Raw genomic sequence first — 24,999 nt, forward strand, 5'->3', positions numbered from 1 at the left:
TCAGAGCAGGTGGCTCGCTGGTAAAAAGCAGTGGCTCTCAATTAGTGCACCTGGAGACATGTCCCCGATTAGCCTCTGTGTGACCCAGGGTTGGTTACTTAATGCCTCTGTGCTTCGGTTTTCTTTCTATGAAATAAAGGTAATAACAGCAGGGTTTCTAGGAAGCTTGAGCGTTAATGTAAGTATTGTTTTTCTCTCTCTCGTATATGAGAAATAGGTGAGATATAAATGCATCTTAGTGATAACTAAGTAACTTGCCCACCGCCACATGGGTGATGGCTGGCAGGGCTGGGTTTGGGAGAAAAGGATCTGCTTTATCTTAATGAGGGAAGTCCACGTTTCTAAGCACCGCCTCCTCCCCTTGCGTTCTTTCCCACGCATGCTTTATCCAGCCCTCACAGTGGCCTTCTGGGTAAGTGTTGTTGACCATTGACCGTGAGGATTCAGACCAGGAAACTGAAATGCAGATACATGAAGACATAACCCAAAGTCACACACTTAGACACAAGCAGGGCTCGGGCTGGGCACAGATTGTTTTTGTCTGCTGTTTTTTCTTTTTTAATTTTAAATTTATATTGGCATATAGCTGATTTAAATGCTGTGTTAGTTTCAAGTGTACAGCAAAGTGACAGTTATACATCCACATAGATCCATTCTTTTTCAGATTCTTTCCCCATATGGGTTATTACAGAATAGTGAGTAAGTCCCCTGAACTATATGGCGTGTCTTTGTTGATTATCTATTTTATGTACTGTAGTATGTATTTCTTCATCCCTGACTCCCAATGTATCCTGCCCCCCTTTCCCCCTTTGGTAACCATAAGTCTGTAGTCTTAAGTCTGAGCACAGGTGTTTGACGTTCTGGACTCAGAACCCCACACTCTGGGGCGTGTCAGACCCATATCGCCCCCTGGAGGGAAGAGTGAGCCAGTGAAGGAGGGTAATGCTTGTCGTCCAGGAGCCCTCACTCTGTGCCTCATGAACCAGCACAGGTCCCCGGGCCCCTGTGTTGATCATTCTCCAGAGGATTCCAATGTGCATCAGAGTTTGACAGTCACTCTCCTCAGTGTGTTTTGTAATCTTGGAAAAGTGGATGGACCTTCACCTGAGGAAGGTGCAAAGTTCTGTAACGGACAAGAGATGGAGCCCTTGCCCCCATTCATGCGTTGGGATTGCCCTGTGGTCAGAATCAACATTATTTCAGAGTTATTTACTGTCTTGTTTCTATCCCGGTGCTTTCCTCATCTTTTGGCACGTGTCCCTTCTAAGCCCTGTGACCAGAAGAACTTTTTGTCATCAACCCCTTTGATTGCATCAGGCCTCAGTGATCAGCAGATGGGTAGACTTCTTTCCCTTTGGAGGCTTTTTATTATAAGTCCATACAACTCAGTGGAATTCCCCACCATATTGGAACAGCATGCGCTGCATCTATAATATGAGAAAATTACTCAATAAACTTTACACAGAGAACCAGCAACCTAGAGTCATTACTGTGCCGAAGAAAATGGAATTAGATTGATTTCTCTAGAGACACACAGAGAGAGAAGCCAGCAGGGATGTCAAAACACACACTGGGAACTCTAGATGCCTCCAAAAGAGGTCACGGAGGGTGTGGTAGAGCAGGAACCACCCAACAGTGGAAATAATTTCCTGTGGAGGCAAATGTTAGGATTTGCAGTGAAATATCCCTGGCCTTGAATTCTGGTTTCGCCACTTTCTAATGGCAAGACTCCAGGCAGGTCACTTACCTCTCACGTGTGTGTAGTGACATTAATAACTCAGCATAACACCTGCCTTGGTAGGTGCCCAATGCACAGGAGTTCCCTTCCTCCCTCTATCCAGTCCACAAATATTAACTGAGGACCTACTGTGCCACGTGTTATTCTAGATACAGCAGTGAACAGGAGCCAAAATATCTGCCTTTATACCTTTAGTGGCGGAGACCATGGAATTATAGGTCAGAATGTAATTTGGGAGACTAATCAGTGCTATGAAGAAAATAAAATCTGACCATAAGACAGAGTGACTAGAGGGGCGGGCAGGGGGAAGGAGCTACTGCTTTAGCTGAGCTGGTCAGGGGTTTCCTCACTGAGGAAGTGGCGGTTAGCGTGGTCTTGAATCACAAGAAAAACACAAAAGCCATGGTTAGCCCCTAACTCACCACGTGACACTAGACAAGTCACTGAAACCTGTTAGGCTTCAGTTTCATCACCTACAAACTGCAGAGTTGAGGAAACCAGTGGGGCTTCTGACAGTCCTGAAAGTCTCTTTTGTCATTTTCTTCCCCTGTCTTAGGATCCTATGTCATGAGTAATTGTACGAAAAGAAGAAAAAAAAAAATCCCCAACCCAAACTATACTGCAGTTATTTCCTTCTTTCATTCTGTTTTCTGGGGGTTTTTTTCAAAAGGTTTTCTCAACAAAGACAAATGAGTAGGTCCTAAGTGAATGAAGATTAATTAATTGTTTTCTTTTAAAAGCTCAAATCATCACAATTCCTAGGAATTACATTTCTGGAAAAGACAAGAACCACCGTATGGCAGATTTTTAGGGATGAATTGTGTAGCTTCCCAGTGACTTCATGTGTGGTTTCAAGTCTGAAATTGTACATATGTCTGCGGAGCCAAGAGGCAAAGCTGCCAGAAGTTGGCCGATCCAACACTCTATTAGCCCAAAGTCATGTGCATGGCTTTAAAAAAACAATCCTTGGTCTGAAATGTTTCCTTTCTGAAAATGGTGTAGCAGACCTCACTTGGGGCTTAGACAGCATCCATCCAAAGTGAAGGTTGCCATTTAGATAACTTATCCCAGGGGAGTCTTTGTCTTCCAGTTTGCCAAATACTTGTGGCTGGAGTGTTCTTGGCTGTAGCAATCCAGATGGTTGTCTAATTACCCCATTTTGGCATCGTAGTGTCAACCACAGTTATAGATCTATGACTTAGACTGAGAATTTTGTGTGCATGGCAGCCTAAAATATACAGGTCAGCCTTCTCGATTCTCGAATATGTAAGGGTTTTTGCTTAATTTATAAAAATATGATCTTTCCAAATTGCAAGCAGATTTTTTTTAATCGTTTTGAAAACAAGCTCCAGTGTTAGAATCTAAGGACTGAAAACTAAGAGCGAAGAGGATGAGATTAGGACTCTGGGGTTAATGAACTGGCAGTGGAGAGAGTGGAGGGCATTCAGTGATGCTCCTTGAAGCTCTAAAATGATTTTAATAAAAAAAAAAACGATTTTAAGCAGTGAGCTGCTCTCTAGTAGGGGGAGTGAGAGGGGGCAGGAACCACTACCCGGCACTTACTTTTAACACAAATGATATTTCAGCATTTTCCACGCTTTAGCTCCTTGCCGCAATCTAGGGCAGTGTGGCTATTTCTCTGCTTATTTTATAGATGGGAAGCTGAGGCTCAGTGTAGTTAATCACAGGAAAGTTCACCAGCAAGAATGTAGCAGAACTACAGCTTGCATGTAGGGCTGCCTTACTTCACAACCAACCTATGTGCCCCTCGACTACTCTGCTTTGCGAACATAAAGGGCTTTTCCCCCCACATATTATGCACATCCTGTTTAAGTAAAAAAAAAAAAATCATTCACTGCAAGTTTTTAAATGTTGAAATTGTTGAAATGGCCTCCTTAGGGAAGAGGCTGAGAAATGGTCTTCTTTGGAGGTCTATTAAAACTAGATCAGTTATTATATATGTCTGATATGACTTCAGTGTGGTCCTTCCCCAAGGTGAAAAGATAGACAAGATGATTCCCTAAGTTTCCTTCTAATTTTTACAACCAAAGACCAAGTCTGCACCCATGCAAAGCAAAATGGCGGTGACGGGTTAAGCACAGCCATCCTACCCTCTCTCCTACTCCATACCAATGGCTTTGGCTCAATGTGCAGACTTTTCAGAAGAAACATAGTCATTCAGATCACAGGCTCCACAGGCCATATTCCCACAACTAGGGAGGGCCTCAACTCTGTTCCAGTTCATGCCCAACCAAATGAACACCATTCCAAGGAGTCTATTATCTAATTTGAGCCTGTACTGCCAATGTTTCAGAACTATAATCAGGACCAAAGTCACATAAACATGGAACACTTTTAGAACATAGGGATGTCTTTTAAAATTCTAGCTATTAGGAGTATCAGTTGGGATTGCATGTGTCAGTGAGTACCAGAAAGCCCAGTTCCTTTCACACGTAAGTGGTTTATTTTTCTTACATAACAATAAGCCCAAAGGGAAGTGATCAAAAGATGGTGTAGCTGTTCTGATGTCACCAAGAAACCAAGCTCCTTCTATATTCCTACTTCACCAATATTAGCATGGGGTTTTCATCCTCATTATGGCAAGACAGCTGCTGCATCTCCAGGTGTTAAGCGCATATTCCAGGCAAGAAGGCAAAAGCCTTCTTGTCAAACTTGGCCTTTTTCTTTGGGAAGGGAAGCCCTCTTCCATGACTTTCCTTGTGCATCTTATTGGCTAAATTCTGTCCAATGGCCCCCTCCAGCTGTGAGGGAATCTGGAATGTTGTGAATTACATTAGTCTTCAGTACATTAAAAGGCAGGGGAGACGTGGATTGGGATGTGTTGTAAGTGAGCTGACCGACAGTACTTGTCAAAATATGCCATAAATTCCTATTTCCAAAAGCAATAAATTTGGAATTTGATACATAAATAGGACTACCCTACAGAAATATTTCCTAGCTGTATCTCTTTTCCTACTTAATTATAAGCATGACAATATTTTAATCCAAGAAGTAGGTGGGGACCACATTCCATCTAAAGTACTAGGGAGTAATGGAAAGAAGTGGCTCTGGATGTCACGCCAAGGTCTGAATCCCAGTCCTATACTCAACTAGGTGTCTCTGGACCTCAATTTCTTTATACTTAAAATACGAGTAATAATAGCTATCCATAGAATTGCTTAGAATTAAATTAAATATCATACAAAGAGTCTGACATATAACAGACATTCAAGAAATAGCAGGTCTCTTTTCTTTTGCCTCGCACCTTTTATTCAACAAGTGTAAAATGCTTCCTCAAACCCGACTCAGCCAAGAGCTGATGGTGGAAGAATCCACTCTTTGATTGCAAGAAATTAGAACAAAGCTGCTGAATGGTGTGTAGCCTTTCTTGATCAGCGGACGCCAAGATTCTTTCATGTTGGGCTTCATCGCATTATCTTAGCAAACCAGACAAAAATGTCTAAGCAATTTTGTTTTTCAAGCTGATTTGAAGGCTTCAAAGTGCCATCTGCTTGTGACATGTTACAAAACGGAGTCAATAGAGCCATTTGGTGACATTTTAAAAAGTGATTTCAATGTTTGTACCAAGGGATATAATTCCTAGAATTTGTGCAATTTGTTCTGTGTTGTTGAGATGTGAACTAAAACCTTCACAGAGACTTTCAGCTGTTTCAATCCATTATCTTCATCTTTACCCAGGAAGCCAGGTTTTAAATTGAGTTTCTTTCCATTTTAATTATCTCCCTGTGTCACTCCGACCTTTCCAGCCAATGATCGATGTTTAAAGTTTATCACCTCATAGTCACCATTGCAAAACGAAAAAGAGGAAATGAAACAAACCAAAAAGAGTTCCCAGATTTGCAGCATCGAAATCTAACCATCAGCCAAAAATCTCATTTCTGCACTGTGCAAGATGGGGAAAAAGGATAGAACCCATTCAGAGCCATTGAGTTCTTCTTCGGGTATGAATTCTGTGACCTTTAGGAGAGCCATTTAACCTGACCCTCTGGCTCCTTACCTGGAAAAAGACATGAGCATATCCGCCCCTGCCATCTCACCTGATTGATACGAAGACCTTTGAGATAAAACGCTAGACGTGCTAGTCAAAATGACACATGGTCTCCTCAAGCTTAAGTTTGTGATTTCGCTCTCTTGTGGTACAGTTTTACTACTCGTGGATATAATGCATTCTCACTGGGGAGAATTAGTGTTACTTTTCTTTGCCTTTACGTTTCCAAGATTTTCTATGGTTGTTACTTTTCAAGATCAGAAACAAACAAAACAGGCAGTCAGTCTTACTTACCATTTTGTTTTCTGGCTCTTCTGCATGCCTCCCTTTCTTTGTTGAACTTTGTACTTTTTTCTCAATCCATTGCTGAATCTGTTTATTCTTTGTGTTCAAATCAAGTTCTCCAGTATTTGAAAAAATATGTATATAAGGCCTCCTGTACCCTTCTCAGACTTCCATCTGAATTCTCACCTTATTTTATAGTCAAGCTTTCTTAACAAGAGGCTGTTGCTTCACTCTCTCTTCCATTCCCTCAGTCTGAATTCAGCCTATTCTTCCTGGAGTGTGGCTGTTCAGACTAAATATTCTGCTCTCTGCGGCTGACCACCTTTTCTTCACCCAAATGAAGCCAAATTCATCTCATGTTAATTGAATATACATATATTTATTGAATCTGGAGTGATCCAAACAAAAATCTCTGCCCTTTTGGAGATTATATTCCAAAAATCTGGCCTCCCCAGCCCTGGCAAACTGATAGGGACATTGACAATGTCAGCAAGTCAATGCCCTCTCTTCTCTCTGAGAAACTTGCCCCAAGTGTTTCTAAGCTACGCCCACATGTACTCATGAATTATATGCAACAGCCTTTATGCAAATCATAGCCCAAATCACTGTCACCTATACAAATCATAGACATTAATGGTATCCATCTTGAATGTCAACTTTTTTTTAATCTTTTTAAGGCCGCACCCATGGCATGTGGAGATTCCCAGGCTAGGGGTTGAATCAGAGCTGTAGACGTTGGCCTATGCCACAGCCACAGCAGTGCAAATCCAAGCCTTGTCTGCCACCTACACCACAGCTCATGGCAACCCTGGATCCTTCATCCATCAAGCATGGCCAGGGACTGAACCTGAGGATTCATGGATACTAGTTGGATTGTTTCTGCTGAGCCATGAGGGGAACTCTGATTAACTTCTTTTTTTTTTAATTAAAATATAGCTGATTTAGGAGTTCCTGCTGTGGCACAGAGGATTAAGGATCTGGCATTATCTCTGCAGTGGCTTGGGTCACTGCTAAGGTGTAGGTTCGATCCCTGGTCTAGGAACTTCCCTATGCCAAAAAAAAAAAAATGTATATAGATAGATGATAGATAGACAGACAGATAGATAGTTGATTTATAATGTTGTCAATTTCTGCTATACAGCAAAGTGACTGAGTCATATGTGTGTGTGTATATATATATATAAATATTTCATATGAAGAATGCAATCTCCTGTTCTTCTCCAGATTTGATCATCTCCATGCAGCCAGACTGTGGCTAAGTTCTGGGCAGAGATGGAAAGAAAGCCACCTCCCCACATTGAGTCATCTGACCCCAAAGTAGTTCTGTTTGTATTCAAAGACTCAAGTCTTTACTGAAAATGTCTTCCTGAAAATGTTTCCTGGAAACCCTCCTTTCAGCCCCTGACATTGACAGCTCTCTCTATAAAGCCCCCAAACCAGAACAGAAACAATGCATGTCCCCCGCTGTGCTTGTATGACACCCCCACACCCCCATTCAGATACTTGTGCAGACACTGCCCCCCCAAACCTCTCACCCTTGAAGGTCAGTCTCTAATTTCTAGTCGATCTTAGCTAAAGCACTCTAGAAACCAATGAAATCTGGCAGATTGATCACAAGTTTTGAGCTTTCAAACTGGTGTCATTTGGAAATAGTCATTACAACTTACTCCCAGGCATGGAATGGCCAGGCATACATCAATGCTTTCAGGGGGCAGCTTCTGAAGAGCCCATATGCTTTCTTCACCCCCTTTTGGTCCTATAGGATGCCATCAACCTAGGAGTTTTCTTTTCCTGGGAAGGATGGAGATGCATGGTGGTTAGAGGGGGATCAAGGGAGCTAAGTCAAGATTATTTCAGGATGGAAAGAGACTTGAACATTGGTACAGGCTGAGAGTAACCAGCTGGTGGTAGAAGTTGACGGTACCAGAAGATGAGAGAAGGCCATCTAGGCAAGGCAAGAGGTGGGTCGGAACAACCACCCAGAGGAAGGCTTGGTCTCAAGCACAGGTCCTGTGTCCACTGAGACAGGAACGCAGGTGAGGTTGGACGGGAATGTGAATACATTACAGATCATGGGGAAATGGAGGGAATCATTAGAATGATCAGTTTTTCTCTAGGAGGTTGAAACTCGGATCATCACTTAAGATAAAGGACAGTGAGCTGGTTGAGTATTTACCACAAGCACCCAGATGAGCTCTTGTCATAAGGAAGCACTAGAAAATATATATATATATATTCTCTTCTTTCCCTTTGAGAGACTGCTATTTATAGCAAATGTTTATTTCCAAAAGACCTCCTATAAAAATAGCCACCATGATACCACCCATATATGTCGCATGTTAAGTGAAATGCATGAGCCTTCCCAAAACTTTTATTTTAAACCCTGAACTCTAATGACCTCTCTAAACTCATCTCAGTTTTGGAAATAACTTGGCCCTGGTGCAGACTGACAGAGAGGCCCCCTGACCACACATATTATCTCTCTGTGACCCACGAGCCTGGAGAATGTTCTGGAACTTCTCCAGCAAAGAGGTGTGTTGCAGAAAGGAAAGTGAACTCTTGGAGGTTTTGCTTTCAGTGCTGTGAAAATTGCTGCAGACATGACAAATGAGAGGGGGATAATCTAAAACATGGACCATTTGCATATTGGCCTTTGAAGATTTTAATAAACATCGGCTTTCCCGGGCCAAATCAGGTTCTTAGCTCCCAAATGTTTCACATTTAGACTGTCTTCTTTTGATTAGTTAAAATCAAAAGGATCACTTTGGGGAGGTTTCATGCTTAGAATGGAGGGCAGCTGGTGTGCAGACCAAGCAGGTAGTTGCCCCTGGGGAAGTTGTCTTTGCTTTGCCCCACCTCCGCTCCCCCACAGCATCATGGAAGGAGCCAGACATGGGGGGACCAGGTTTATAGTCCACCAGCGTTTCAGGGCTCCCAAGAGAATTCTTTTGTGAGAACAAGGAGTTTGGGGTTTCTTGAACAGCAGTTTTTTCAATCAGTCTCTCTCTCTCTCTCTCTCCCTCTCTCTCATCTCTTGTGATTAACTAAGTACTGGTCTCTTTGGCTTGCCTTGTAGGATTTCTGGTCACTCACCTCGCCAGCACAGTCATAGGGACACAGAATTAAGTATCCCCAAAATGCCTGGCCTATTCTAGGCTCTTGAGACAGAGCTGTGATCCAAACTCCCTCCTGCCTGACCCTTGCAGTCCCGTGGAGGGATAGACAGACAGACTAAGAAAACACAAGGATGTGTGCGTGTCAGACGGGATGAGGATGGCGAAGAAGGATGTGCGGTACGAGAGGGCAGGTGTGCGGCTTTACAGGTGGGGCAGAGAAGGCTGTGGTCACGAAAGCCGACATTGGAGCAGAGACTTGAAGGCAGAGAGGAATCAACCCCACCAGCATCTGGGAGAAGAGCATCTGGGCTGGGGAGTAGCAGGCAGGAGAGGAGGCGAGATTGATGGCGTTTGGCTTGTTGCGGGCATGGGAGGATGCCAGGAGGCTGGAAAGAAGCACATGAGGTGGACATGTGAGTCCGAAGGGAGTGGGGATCCAGGGCATCTGAGGCCTTTGCACGGGCTTTATCCAAAGGGATGCTTGAAGCTCTTCCTGGGTTTTTGAGCAGCAGAATGACTGACAGGTTCTGACTTCAATTCTGTAAGACCGCTCTGACAGCTATTTGGAAAGCAGACTCTGGGGGTGGGGGGCGGTGCAGGGCAGGCCAGAGGTCAGTTCCACCATCCCACTTGCCAGGCCTGTGGTGGTTTCAATAACAACAGCAGTCTCCCGTGATGGAGAATTCACGGCCGCAATAAAATGGACATGTATTAAAGGTTGACAAGATTCACTTTACAAATCCCATTTTATAGTACACAGCTCTGCTTAAGGACAGACAGACCCCATCACAGCACAGTAATAAAATGTAATTAATTCGACTGAGGACATGCTATTTGGGGCATGTTCTTTCACCAGCCAGAAAGCACACATACCAGACTGTTATATTTAAAACCAGACCTGGAAGCCAAAGGAAAAAGCTGTCTGTTTGTCTTTGTTTTCCCTGGACCTGCCTTTCCTGGCAGTTGGGGTGGTGTCTGCGGGGAGCACGGAGGAAGTCTGTGTCCCAGACCAGCCCACCAGGGTCCTGGGATCCTTCTCAGGCGTTTGTGCCCAGAGCGACAGCTGTCACAAAATATGCTTTGCCTGACCTGTCTCTTGTGCGTGAAACTCTTGGGGGTGGGGAGTGCCTATGAAGGGAGATTTACTAGAGAAACTAGGCATGAGTAGTCATGTCCCAATTAAATTTTTTTTCTCCTTAGGGTCGCACCCATGGCATAGGAAGTTCCAAGGCTAAGAGTCGAATTGCAGCTGCAGCTGCCTGCCTAAGCCACAGCCACAGCAACGCCACATCCGAGCTGCGTCTATGATCTACACCACACCTCACAGCAACACTGGATCCTTAACCCACTGAGCAAGGCCAGGGATCGAACCTGCATCCTCATGGATACGAGTCGGGTTTGCTACCGCTGAGCCATGATAGGAACTCCCTGAATTAAATATTTTGTATCAACATTGGTAGCTTTTATTTAATCATATCACCATATATACATCCCTAACACTCACCAGATGCTGGCTGGCTCTTCTAGGTGCTCAGTACTGGGCAAACAAAAGCTCAGACGAAAACCCCCACCTTCAAGCATCTTTTACGGGGGGGAAACAGGATACAAAAATAAGTAAATAAGTAAAACACAGGATGTCAACTGAAAAAGAAACACATATAGCTGAAGAGCTGCAAGTTCTGTTTTATTCGGGGAACTTATTGAGGACTGTAACCCAGGAGGCAGCCTCTCAGATAGTTCTGAAGAGCTGGTCCATAGCCGTAAGGGAGGAACCAGGATATAGAGGAGTCTTTGCTGAAGAAAAGAAAAGAAAAGAAAAGAAAAGAAAAGAAAAGAAAAGAAAAGGAAAAAGAAAAGAAAAGGAGAGTTCCCATCGTGGTGCAGCGGAAATGAATCCGACTAGGAACCATGAGGTTGCAGGTTCGATCCCTGGCCTCACTCAGTGGGTCAAAGGATCCGACGTTGCCGTGAGCTGTGGTGTAGGTCACAGACGTGGCTCAGATCTGGCATTGCTGTGGCTGTGGTGTAAGCCAGCAGCAACAGCTCTGATTAGACCCCTAGCCTGGGAACCCCCATATGCCTCAGGTGAGGCCCTAAAAGATCAAAAGACAAAAAAAAAAAAAAAAAAGATGCAATAAAACATCAGAAGACTGCTACTCACAAAAAAGTTGACATTTAAGTTAATGATTTTAGTGCTTTTCTGTGTATGGGACATTGAAGTCACTCCTTTTTGACATGCATCTTAACTATCTAGGGCCAGAGTTGTTTTTCTCCATCCTGAATCCCCTCCGGGCACACAGTCTGGGGTGGCTGCAGTGGCTGAAGGCTTGATGGCCACAACATCCTTTGTCTACTGGAATGGCAGGCAACCTTCATTGTTACTGAAGTGGCAGGCAACATTTTTCTTTTTTTGTCCACAACAGTATGTTAAATAATGATGCAAGTCATGGAGAAAATAAATCTTAAAAGGGGTGTGGGGAGTTCCCTTTGTAGTAATGGACCCAACTAGTATCCATGAGTACTCAGTTCTATCCCTGACCTCACTCAGTGGCTTAAGGATCTGGCATTGCTGTGGCTGTGGGGTAGGCCAGCACCTGTAGCTCCAATTCTGCCCCTAGCCTGGGATCTTCATATGCCCTAAAAAAAATTTTTTTTAATAATAAAAAATTTTTAAAAAGAATAAAAGGGTGTGGAAGGATTAGGTTTCCAAGTTTAGGAAGAGTGGTCAGGAGAGGCCTTACTGGCAAAACAAAATGTGCAAACCTAAAAAAAAGTGATAGAGCAAGATGCTGATATGGGTATAGATACAGGTAAACGTAGATATAGATGTTGATGTCAGTGTAAGGGCTGGTGTAGGTGCAGATGTCGGTGGGTATAGATGATAGAGATAGAGAACAAAAATAAAACATTAATGAACAGAAACCACAGTGAAATAAGTCTGTGAGGCCAGAAGGGGCGCTCTGAGTTCTGCAGCAATTCCAAAGCCCAACAAGAGGAAAGATGCCTCTTCCTTCCTGGCACCCTTGGCCAATAACAAGCCTTAGCCTCTCTGTGGACTCGAGCCCACCTGCCTTCCTTTTCCCTCGATGAATGTGATCTCCTTCCTTTGCCATCTGGGTATTTGCCCACAGCTGGCCATGGCTTTGCCAACCACGGATTGCAATTCTCTGCTGATCCCAAATAAACCACCCTCCTTTTTTGGTTAGAGAAACAACTGGCGGCCTGTTTGTTTTAGGTCAAGTAGAAATGATAGAGATAGAGGAAGAGTAGGAGGGAGGTACGGATGAAGATGGATGTACATGTACAGGTAGGGCAGGCAGAGGACATACCTACAGGTGTAAATGATCACGACTCTGACTCCCGCTCCAGTGCTGAAGATTTCTCCCCACAAGAATTTCTCTGTGGGAGTTCCCATCAGGGCTCAGCGGTAACAAACCTGACTAGGATCCATGAGGACCCGGGTTCAATCCCTGGCCTCACTCAGTGGGTTAAGGATCCGGCATTGTTGTGAGCTGTGGTGTAGGTTGCAGACGCAGCTCAGATCCCGCATTGCTGTGGCTGTGGTGTAGGCCGGTGGCTACAGCTCTGATTCGACCCCTAGCCTGGGAACTTCCATATGCTATATGTGTGGACCTAAAAAGACCAAAAAAAAAAAAAAAAGAAAAAGAAATTCTGTGATACCAACTCTGATTCTGCTCCTATACCGGCTGTGTTTCCTACAATTCAACTCAACTCTGACGCTCTTTACCCAGACATAGCATCAGATCTTACAACTTAAGGACTGTCTCACAAGGCTGCCCCCCTCCCCCCACTTTAGATGACGGTCACAAATCCAAGGTGGTATCTGAGCTTCTCACAGGCCAGCTATAGATTAGAGGTTCCAACAACTACCTCCTTGGGTTCAAGTTATTTCCTGGATAGGCTTACAGAACTCAAAGAAACATGTTATTTACTAGATTATGGTTTATTATAAAAGGATATAACTCAGGAACAGACTAATGGAAGAACTGCATAGGGCAAGTATGTGGGCACAAAGCTTCCATACTCACCAAGCCCACCACTCTCTGCAAATCTCCAGTGTTCCCCAACCCAAGCTCTCCAAACCCTGTCCTTTAGGTTTTCATAGAGGCTTCATCATGATTGATTACATTCTTAACTGTTGGATTGAAGTCAATCTCTAGCCCTTCTCCCCTCCCCTGAGGTGAGGCTAAGGGGTAGGGGCAGAGGATGGGGTGTGGGACTGAAAGTTCCAACCCTCTAATCCAAGTGGTTGGTTCCACTGGCAACCAGCCCCCATCCTCAGGAGGCTTCCAAAAGTCACCTCACTGACATAACAAAGGACACCTTTAGCACTCTCCTCACTTAGCAAATCCCAAGAGCTTCAGACACTTGTGCCAGAACCCAGTGGAAAACCAAATATATACTTCTTATTATATATATATCACAATATCACAAAGACATAGATATAGACACACATCTGAGGAAGAAGCTTTCCAGACTGGAAGAAGAGTACATGTGAATATCCTGTAACAGGAATATGGTTGAGGAGCAGCACAGAGACAGCATGGTTGGAGCCAAATGAATGAAGGAGAGAGAGTAGAATAGGAGCTAACATGGTGGGAAGGGCAGGTCTGTGGCTCATTCTGAGCCTTTAATTTTCACTCTAAGAGAGGTCATAGGGAGCTCTCATGAAGGTTCAATCAGAGGGTCATAACAGTATCTCTCTGTTGAGTGTCTTCTCCAAGGCCAAGACAAGAAGACCAGATGGATGTGGCTGCAACAATTCAGGCAGGAGATTATGTTCAAAGGGACATGGGTGGCAGCAGTTGAGATGGTGAGCAATGGTAAGATGCTTGAGATAACATTCCAGGAGAGCCACAGGGCTGCGTATATGTGGGGTTCCTGGGAGAAAGAGCATCAAGGTGGTCTCTAAGTAACTTGGCCTGAGCATCTGAAAGAGCCAGTTATGAATTATGAGACTGGGAAGAGCAGAAGCAGCAGGCAGGGAGGGAGACATCAGGAGCTCTGTGTTAGACACGTTAGGGTCACTGTGTCTGATAAACACACACGGAGATGTCTAGTGGTGGCTGGATGTGAGCCCAGAGTTCAGGAGGGGGCTGTGAGCTGGAAATAGAGATTTCAAGCCATGTAACTAGATGGATCACCAAAAGGGGGGAGTGTCAGTAGAGAAGAGAAAGAGTCCAAGGACTGAGCCTGGGCTTCCAACACTTTCTGATTAGGAAGGAAAGCAAGACCCAGGAAAGGAGGCAAGGAAGAAACAAGAAGAATACCAAAATACAGTGGTTTCTCAAGGATGGATGAACAAAAAAAGGAGAGCAATAGGTCAGTACCAAATTGGTCTGAGAAATTACCACTGGTTTAGTCATTTGATCATTTAGTCATTTGATGACCTTGACAATGGTGATTCCATGGAGTAGTGGGGCAGAAGCCTGATGGGGTAGCTTTAAGAGAGAAGGGAGGATTGAAATTGTGACAGTGAGTAGAGTTCATGTATTCAAGGAGTTTCTATAAAGGGAGGCAGTGACTGGAGAAGGACGTGTCTAGAGAAGGTAACAAATTAGTAATATATCTAGTTTATATAGTAATATATATTACTATGTATACATAAAGTACTTTATTTCTATACATTATTATATTACTATATATGTATTACTGCCCATATAATTTCTCTTTCTATGTAATGTATGTAATGTGATATATATATTATATACCACCACAAGAACTGTGAGGCCAGACTATGGGATGAGTTTTAAAGTAGATATTAAAGTCACTGGGAATTATGATGGTGACGTTGGACACAGGGATGGGGCCAGGAGCTAACATCTCCAAAAACGAAGGGTGTGGTGTAGAATAGTAGATGGCTGTTGGTGGCAAGGGCTTAGGACATGTGATTCAATGCTGGAGGGATACAGGAGGTGGGAGAATGAATGATCTGAAAATGGCAGAGAGGAGCAAGGCATGACCAGCTTCACCTCTACACCCAATGGAATGAGGAGGAGGGTAGGAAAGAGCCAGCACTTGATGGGCTGCAGGGCCAGCGATGTCCTCAAGGGAGACCCAGGCTTCAGTCACAACAAGGAAGTGCAAGGACATTCAGAAAAGAGCAAGGGGATGCAGAGGACTTTGCTGATAGGAGTGGAACTTGAGTTTCAAGAGACATCAGGGAAGGACTTCTGGGGTCAGGAAGGAGTGGGAGATGGGCTGGGAAAGGGACCATAGCAATGAGAGTCCACAGGATGAGTGATGATCTGGGAGCCTGAAGGACATGAACTGGCACAAAGGGGTTCATGAGGCTCCCCTGATGGTCAAGGCAGAGTGGTGGTGAGTGAGGCTTTAAGTGGGAAGGAAGGCAGAGTCCCCAAGAGCCGTGACAGGTCTGCAAAAGCTTGGAGCTGGGAGCATGAGAAGGCTTACCTGGAGCACCCAGAAAGCCCTGGGGTGTCTTCTTTGCTCGCCATATAGATTTTCATGAACTTATCTAGAGAGGACCTGAGGCTGAAGTGGTCAGCAGGGCAAGTTATGGAGACCTGTGTATCCTGTTGAAAATGTCAGCCTTTACCCCACAGACTTAATCTTTGTGACATGACAGAGCCCTTAGGAAGGTCATGGTCTTACTTCCACTCCCACCTAATCCCTGTGCATCCATTCTGCCCACAGCTTCAGGGAGTCAGGGGTTTACCAGTTGTATATGTCAGTGTGCAACCAGAGACACAAAACCGGTAAGAGAGGATCTATATCAAGAGGTGTACTGTGAGACGCTGGTTTATGCAGTTGTGAAGACTGTCTTGAGAGACTGAAATCTGTGGGGGAGACTTCTAGAAAGGGCCAGACTAGAACTGTCAGGGATGAGGTGATGCTGATCTGAATTTCTTGATCAGGGACGCCTCAGCTCTGCACCGAAGATCTTTTCACTGGTTGAATCCCACCCACACGGGTTATCTAGGAAAACTTTCCTTGCTTAAAGGGATCTGGTTGCAGATTGTAATCACAGCTACAAAATACCTTCCCTGCAATACCTAGCTGAATGTTTGGTGAAAAACTAGGGACTGAAATCGAACTGAGCGAGACATCAGTGTGTTCCCTAAGGTCTATAGATCCATGGTGGGGGGGTTCCTTCTGGAAGCAAGGAGTCCATGGAGCACGGAGGGTGAGGAGCGAGATGGTCCACCTTGCACTTCAGAAAAACATCAGAGCTCTGGGCTTAAGTGGTAAAAATTCTTAGGAATGTGAGCACACAGTACTAAAAATAAAATATGACTTTGTCCAGTGTAAGTCCATGTGAATTACAGTGGATCTCAGTGGGAAATAAAGCAAGCTGGAAAGAACCCCAAAGAAAAGTTATTCCAAATTTCCCTGGATATTTCAAGAAAGAAAGTATTTGTCCAGTGTGCAAAGCTTTTTAAGTACTAGGTCAAAATTTCCCAATGGCTATCTCAATTTCCACTACATTTACTATTAATGAATTGATAAATATTTACGGGCACCTAATTAGTGCCCAGCATTCTAATGAAAAGAGGAAAAAGTAATTAACCACAGTTCCTGTCCCCTCCCCAAGAAGCAGTTTCTCTAGGGAGTTGATCAGCACCCTTTCAACTGAAAATGAGAGAACACCCAACTCAAGATGCTTCAAAGCAAAAAAAGGCAAGGGCAGAATTCATTAATTCATAGAACTAGTCTAGGGTGAATCTGCAGCTTCAGGTTCCATTGGATCCAGGTACTCTAAAAACATAGTCTGTCTCCTCGTTTTCTGCATCTCTTAGTTCTGCTTTTCTCTGAGGCAGCTTCACGTTTGGTCAGGTCTCTCCCAGCAAAGGCAGAAATGATGGGCAACTCCAGGCCTTACATCCTAGAGCAGAAATCCCAGTAGAAAAGTCCAGGGTTGAGTTTCACTGGACGCCTGTAAGTCACTGTCCCTCCCATGAATGAATCATTGTGACCAGAGCAGTGTAATAACCTGGAGAGGCTGGAGCACGGGTGGGGAGAGGAAAAGTTCCCTGATGGAAAGTCATGAGGCTATTCCAGAAGCAGGAACAGATTTGGGGCAGATGACAGAAGGCAGGGTCCTCTATGGGAACCTCACAACTCAAGGTCCAGGATCCGGTGCAAATCAGGATTATTAAAGTATTATTAAAAATCAGATGCGGGCGTTCCTGTCATGGCTCAGCAGCAGCGAACCCGACTCAGCAGTAATGAACCCGAATCCATGAGGACGCAGGTTCAATCCCTGGCCTTGCTCAGTGGGTTAAGCATCCGGCATTGCCATGAGCTGCGGTGCAGTGGCAGACATGGCTTGGATCCCTTGCTGCTGGGGCTGTGGCATAGGCCAGCGACTACCTCTCCAATGTGACCCCTAGCCTGGGAACTTCCAAATGCTGTGGGCGTGGCCCTTAAAAGACAAAAAAAAAAAGAAAGAAAGAAAGAGAGAGAGAAAGAACCATATAGGTGTCGAATACATGAATGAATGAACTTAGAGCCCACTTCCAAAATGTGCACGGTGCTTTCATGTAATCTGTCCCAAGTGCCCACGTGGGACCAGGCACTGCTCCAGGGTCTTTCCCAGATAACAGCTCATCTGCCCTTCCCAGTATTCCCCGGGGATGGAAAAGTCCACTGCTATTATCACATTTTGATGGATGAGAAAAATAAGCCCAGAAAGTTGATGTGATTTTTCCAGGGTTGTGCCATTAAAGAATGGCAAGACAGGGCTTTAAGTCCATTGCCTGGTTCCAGGGAAGAACTATTACTGTGGTCTAATATGCATGCTGGGTTCCAGGGAAACAAGACTGGAGCTAAGATCATTGTCTCTAAACCCCGTAGTATGTCAAAGATATAACAGTCTATTCTTAGAGAATGTCTAGGATTGTACACACATTTTTTTTTTAAGTTGTGGAGAAGAGAAATAGTTAAAAAAAAAAAAAAAAAAACAAGAAAGCGTTTACAGGGAGTTCCCACTGTGGCTCAGCAGTAACGAACCTGACTAGTACCCATGAGGATGTAGGTTTGACCCTGGTCTTGCTCAGTGGGTTAAGGATCTGGTGTTGCCGTGACTGTGGTGTAGGTCAAAGATGTGGCTCAGATCTGGCATTGCTATGGTTGTGGCTGTGGCCAGCAGCTGCAGCTCTGTTTTTGAGCCCTAGCCTGGGAACTTCCTTATGCCACAGGTGCAGCCCTAAAAACAAAAGATGGAAAAAAAGAGAGAGAGAGAGAGAAAGCATTTACAGGCTGTAAATTGCAGGAAGAGAGAGAGAGAATGCATTTACAGGCTGTAAATTGAGGAAGACCTAAAGGCAGCAGCTCCCATGGCTCATACAGGTTTGGATGATCAGTATAACCCACCAAAAATCAACTGGGTTTGTTCAGAGGTAGTAAATAATGCTGTCAGCAGCACTAAATTTGGTGCACGAGAAGATATATGAAAGGAAGCAGAGCGAAACTGAAAAGATTTAGGTTCTGTTTCATTTCCTGAAAAACACAAGAAATCTGAAACCCTCCGCAACAAGAGACCTTACTTTGGAGATTCTACAAATTTCCCCTCCAACACTCAGGGAAACTGTGACGCTGGTCAGCGTCCAGGGTGGGTGATGAATGGTCTGCTCTGACGCACACCTTCCAGACAGCCCGCTGGACCTCCTCAATGTCCGGACTTCCTAACATTTGATACAGAAATTGGCTCTTCTTGCCCCATGTTAGTCAAAGAGTCTAGATTATGCAAGAGTGACAAACAAATGCCATGTCTTAGTGGCTTGAAACAGCAAAGGTTTATTATTATTTATTGTCGTTATTGTTATTGCTCCATTTTGTTGTGGCTACAATAGAAAGTTAGAGCTACAGGCTCAACACAGGGCAACAGAATAGGCCCTCGGGGACCTGGCTGACTCCCCCGTCTTCTTGTACCAGCACCATAACTTGAGGCATCACAGTTTACTGTGGAAAGGGAAGAAAGCAAGTAGGTGACTCATGGCACGTCCATTTACACTTTGTTGCCCAAGTGGTTCATCTGGGCATGCCTCGCTTTGAAGGTGGTCACAGAAGGGGATAGAAATGGAAACCCTGGCAGGCAACATAGAAGAAGCGAGAATATCCCTGTAGAAATCATATCCACACTGCAGAGAGCTGGAGATGGGGAAGGAAGTAGTAAATAAAAGAAGAGGAACCAGAAAGAGGTGCCATGTTTGTGGTCTGGGAGCTTCTCTGGTTGGGAGAGCCTGGCTGGCATAAAAGGGGATGAGTAGGGCTGGGGAGAGAAAACCCTAGAGTCAGAACTCTAGTGTTCATTAGGGTCAAGGCCACTGACCCCTGGAACCAAAGCCTGAAGGAGACAATTCACCATGGCCTGTTGGGTAGAAAGGCTGAGATCACAAGCAAAGGTGGAGCCAGTTAAATGATCCCCCCACCCAACCCCGTGCCCTCTCTGCATTATTGTTGATCAAAAGGCTGGATGCGCATATTCATAGTTGAGTAATACTGAGAAACCAGGCAGAGAGGGCGCCAGCATAGGTACTGCCACAGGAAGAAACCAGCATATACGGAAGGCAGAGTAAAAATACATACAACTTGAATGATGTGTTTCGGAGGACAAGGAGATTAGTTCTCTTCTGTCTGAAACAAACTGACAATGTTGATTTTCAGAAAAGAAAGATCGGGAGTGCCCTGGTAGCTCCGAGGGTTAAGGATCTGGCCTTGACACGGCAGCAGCTCCGGTCACTGTTGTGGTGTGGGTTCGACCCCCAGCCCAGGAACTTCCTCGTTCCATGGGCGTGGCCAAAAAATAAGTTCAAAGAAAACAGAGAAGGGATCAAAGAGAAGAAATAAGAAGGAAATCGGCTGACAAGGGAACTGGCAGAGCTCAGGAAATAAACGGAGGATAAAAAATAAAGCAACTAGAGAGATGAAGGTCAGCTTAGAAGCAACAGAAAATAAATTCTATTGAAAGTGCAGGCTGTGCGGAGCTAAGAAATCATGAGGGATGAAATAGAAAGGAACCATGAGATAAAAAAGATTACAGACAAGACAATACAAACTGGAATAAAAGGGGAGGGAGACTGATGGACACAAATGGGTACTCTAAGCAAGAAAAGAGAAACAGGAAAAAACAGAAAAGGCTCTTGGAGTAAAGAAAGCTTCTGTCTCTAGATAAAAAGGACACACCATATCCCAGGGAAAATAAGCAGAACTGGCAATGCTGATATATGCACCATGATGATACTGAAATTCAAGAGGACTATTCCGTCTGCCTCATGCAGAGAACACGAACCACAAGATTCCCCGCTGCCCGCAATGACACTCAACACGAGAAAACAAGGAAATTCTACAACATTCTAAGGACTAAGGGTGACCCAAGAGTTTGCTCCTCTGCCAGATTCTGCTGTGACTATAAAAGAAACAGGCAAACATGCAGGAATTCAAGGGCTCTGGTAACAGAGCCTTTCTTGTAAAATAGCTGATGATGACATCCAGCGTACAAGGCATGAGTCACAATTAAACACCCAGCCGGAGAGAAAAGGAGGACAGTGAGCCCTGGATTCATTTAACCGCGGAACCAAGGCCGAGCAACAGCGGGAATGAGTTGGCAGAACAGAATATAAACATGATAACTCCAGGCGATCCAAAAATAATAATGTCACTGACAATAATCAGGAGGCTGGGGGCGGACGAGAGCAGGAAGTGCATAAAATCCTCCTCTTTCACGGCCGAAAGTAAATACATATTGTAATAAGTGCAAGCACACAGTTTTTTAAAAGCAAAATCGTGTCCAGCTCGGAATATTTTTGCATGATTGTCTTTTATGCTTAGAAACATCTTTTAGGAACTACTATCAGTTGTTATGAACAAATATTTATCTGAAATGCTGCCACTCCTTCAATCTGATGCTAGTTTGTTTTCCTTCGGGTACATGCAAGTAGTCTTAGGTTTAGCATGCAGGTTTCAGATCCGGCTTCCCAGCTGGGGTTTGGTAATCATTTCAATGTAGTACATATTGAGTTATTTGGAATTTTAATGCTTCGCATAGTATTCCGGGGAATCGCTAATGGAGTCAGCGCCCACTTTTCCTCAGTGATAAATGCATCAGTTAGGAATGCTCTGGCTGCAGTCAACACAACACCCGAGAAACAGCAGCTCACACTGGGACACGAGGACAGAGTCTTATTTCTTCACATGACAAAAAGTCAGGGGGTGGCTGGCGTTGGTTCAACGCTCATTAAAGCCCCTGAGACGCAGGCTGCTTCCCTTTTCCCACTGTTTCATCCTCACCCTGTTATCTTTCATCCTCTTGCTTGTCATCGAGATGGTTCTGCACTTGAGACATCACCTCTGCCTTCGTCCCAGCGGAGAAGGCGGGGAGGTACCAGTTGTGTCTGATGCTTTCATGGGGAAAGTAAACCTTTCCAGCATTCTCCATTTGACGTCTTTTTATACCTGATTGGTTGGAATCATGTCACATCCCATGGCCACCTGCAAATGAGGCTGGGAAGTGGGCCTTTATTTCCAGAAGACAAAATCAAAATTCTAGTAGCGAAGCCTGGGGTGGGGGTGGGGGTGGGGCAAATACTGACTTAACAATATCTGCCACAAAAATAAGCCTGGAAAACTCAGGACACTACAATTCAGAAAGCCTGTTCCTTCCTCCTCCTCCTCATTATCTGTTGAGGAGTTATCATTCGCCCTGCTGAGTGTTTTGTCATCTGGAGAAGTTTGGGATAAATTTTGAGCAGAGTGACCTTTCAGAAATGAAAACCAGATCCTATTCCTCTCCAGTTTCCTTCAGTTCCTCACCATTGAACTTCAAATACAGTTTAAACTCCTCTCCCTGGCCCCCAAGACCCGGCATGATGTAGCCCAGCCTAATCCAGCTTGTCCTCAACAGGCTTGCCCTTGCTCTGTCTCACCTCCTCCCTCCTGTCCTGGGAACAGGCAGGGTTTTTCCTGCTGCAGCGCCCCTGACAGTGGCTACTCCTCTACGGGGGCCACTCATCCCCCAGATTCACTGGTCCGACCTTGGCCGCCTCTAGATTTCCAATGTTGCCTCTCCAGGGAAACCTCCTCTGATCTCCACCCCAAGACTCGCCATCTTCCCAGGGCTTTGGGGTCCTCCCAGCACTCGCAGCATTTGGTGGTCTTCACTGCATTTGTTCCCTGGGTTGATGAGTGCCCACCTCTCTACAGCACCACCCCCGTCTTTCCCATCTCATTTGCTCTCTTTCCCCAGGGTCTGAATTCATGCTTCGTGCATCTCAGGCTCTCCAATGATCTCTGCTGGATGGGCACGTGGAGGGACCAGACATCTGTATCCAAGCAGAACCAGTGACCAGGACCTGAGTTCAGGGTAGCAGGCTGAGGGTGGGAACACACAGAAGGCCCATGACAGGGCCATGTATCAGAGAGGAGGAGAAGAGGTGAATAACCCTTGCTCGCCGTCCTCAAAGGAGGACCGTCTGCCCCATGCCTGACAAACCAGGCTGGGGACCCTGCACAGGGAAGGAAGAGGAGAGGAGGGTGTGGGCGAGTATGACTGCCGCCAGCTTCAAGTTTCCAAATTGGAGAAGGATGTCCAAAGATCTCACTGGAGAGATGCATATTGCAATGTTATTAGCAAAAGCAAAACTTTAAAAACAACCAAATCGCCCAACGATAGGGAAATAGTTAAATGAAATATAGTTTCTTAATTACACTGCTGCAATATATTTTATTATATAGAAACATGAGTAAATATAGAGTAAATGACAATAGGATCCCCCCCAAAAGTGATTCATAGAATACTACAATTTTTAAAAAGAGAGAGAATATGTTTCTTTCCAGATGTCAATCCCAAAATGATAGCAGGATTATTCCTGGGTGGTCTGATTACAGCTGATTTCTATTTTCTTTTGTTGTTGTTGTTTTCCATATAGTCTACTCTTGCTATAATTAACTTGTATTAATTGTGTCATCTTTTTCTCCTTTGGAGTAACTGACTCAGGATGCGTGTTTTCAATCCCATCTCAATGGTATGACCAAAACACTAGGTATCAGAGGGTCTTTACTGAGAGCAGGAGAGCAGCCTGCTGTTAAATATTATGGTAGGCACATGACAGTGTTTCAAAGGCCCAGCTGGGCATGAGGACAAAAAGTGTCAGAAGGGCAGCACCAGTGGTACAGCCAGGAGTGACCTAGGCTGCAATAGAATTCCCTGTGCGATATCGCAGGCCCCCATTGACCATCCAACCATATACAATGGCGTGTATATGTCAGCCCCAAGCCTCCCAATCCACCCTTCCTCCCAACCCTTCTGCTTTGGTAACCATAAGTTTGTTTTCTAAGTCTGTGGGTTCATTGCTGTTTTATAAACAAGTTCTTTTGTATCGTTTTTATTAGATTCTACAAATAATTGATATCGTAGGATATTTGTCTTTGTCAGACTTACTTCACCTTAGTATGATCATCTCTTTTTTTTTTTTTTTTTTATTTTCCCACTGTACAGCAAGGGGTCAGGTTATCCTTACATGTATACATTACAATTACAGTTTTTCCCCCACCCTTTCTTCTGTTGCAACGTGAGTATCTAGACATAGTTCTCAATGCTATTCAGCAGGATCTCTTTGTAAATCTATTCTAAGCTGTGTCTGATAAGCCCAAGCTCCCGATCCCTCCCACTCCCTCCCCTTCCCATCAGGCAACCACAAGTCTCTTCTCCAAGTCCATGAGTATGATCATCTCTAAGCCCATCCCTGTTGCTGCAAGTGGCATTATTTTATTCTTTTTCATGGCTGAGTAATATTCTATTATATATATGGATTATACGTTCTTTATCCATCCCACTGTCAATGGACATCTAGCTTACTTCCCTGATGTAAATAGTGCTACAGTGAACTTTGAGGTGCATGTATATTTTCGAGTTATGGTTCTCCCAGACGGATGCCTAGGAGTGGCATTGCTAGATCACGTGGTAGTTCTCTATTTAGTTCTATATTTAGAACTGGAAAGGACCTCCAGACTGTTCTCTACAATGGTTGCACCAATTTACAACCCTCCTCCAGTGTAGGAGGGTTCCTCTTTCTTTATACCCTCTCCAGCATTTATTGTTTGTATATATGATTTTATTACATGAATTTTTCAAACACAATTGTATGTTACCTATTTGAAACTAAGCTTAAAAATTCCCATGCACAGCCATGGTAGGGAATTACAGAACTAGGGAGACACTGTTGCATCTCTTTAAAATCGAATATTATATTTCCATTTGCAGCAACATGGATGCAGCTAGAGATTATCATACTAAGGAAGTGAGAAAGAGAAAGACAAATACCATATAATATTCTTTTTTTTTTTTTTTTTTGTCTTTTTGCTATTTCTTGGGCCGCTCCCGCGGCATATGGAGGTTCCCAGGCTAGGGGTCTAATCGGAGCTGCAGCCACCGGCCTACTCCAGAGCCACAGCAACGCGGGATCCGAGCCGCGTCTGCAACCTACACCACAGCTCAAGGCAACGCCGGATCGTTAACCCACTGAGCAAGGGCAGGGATCGAACCGCAACCTCATGGTTCCTAGTCGGGTTTGTTAATCACTGCGCCACGACGGGAACTCCTTTTTTTGCCATTTCTTGAGCTGCTTCTGCGGCACATGGAGGTTCCCAAGCTAGGGGTCAAATCGGAGCTGTAGCTGCTGACCTTCGCCAGAGCCACAGCAACATGGGATCCAAGCCGTGTCTGTGACCTACACCACAGCTCATGGCAATGCCAGATCCTTAACCCACTGAGCAAGGGCAGGATCAAACCTGCAACCTCATGGTTCCTAGTCGGATTCGTTAACCACTGAGCCACAACGGGAACTCCTACCATATACTATTCTTATATG

The 24,999-nt window shown here is 44.6% G+C and overlaps 1 protein-coding gene across 3 annotated transcripts in view; it reads left to right on the forward strand.

Annotated features, from left to right (window-relative positions):
- C1QTNF7 (C1q and TNF related 7) overlaps positions 1-24,999 on the forward strand; it is a 98,132-nt gene that overhangs the window by 36,819 nt on the left and 36,314 nt on the right.

Source organism: Sus scrofa, chromosome 8 (assembly GCF_000003025.6).
Source record: "Sus scrofa isolate TJ Tabasco breed Duroc chromosome 8, Sscrofa11.1, whole genome shotgun sequence".
NCBI classification, from domain to species: Eukaryota; Metazoa; Chordata; class Mammalia; order Artiodactyla; family Suidae; genus Sus; species Sus scrofa.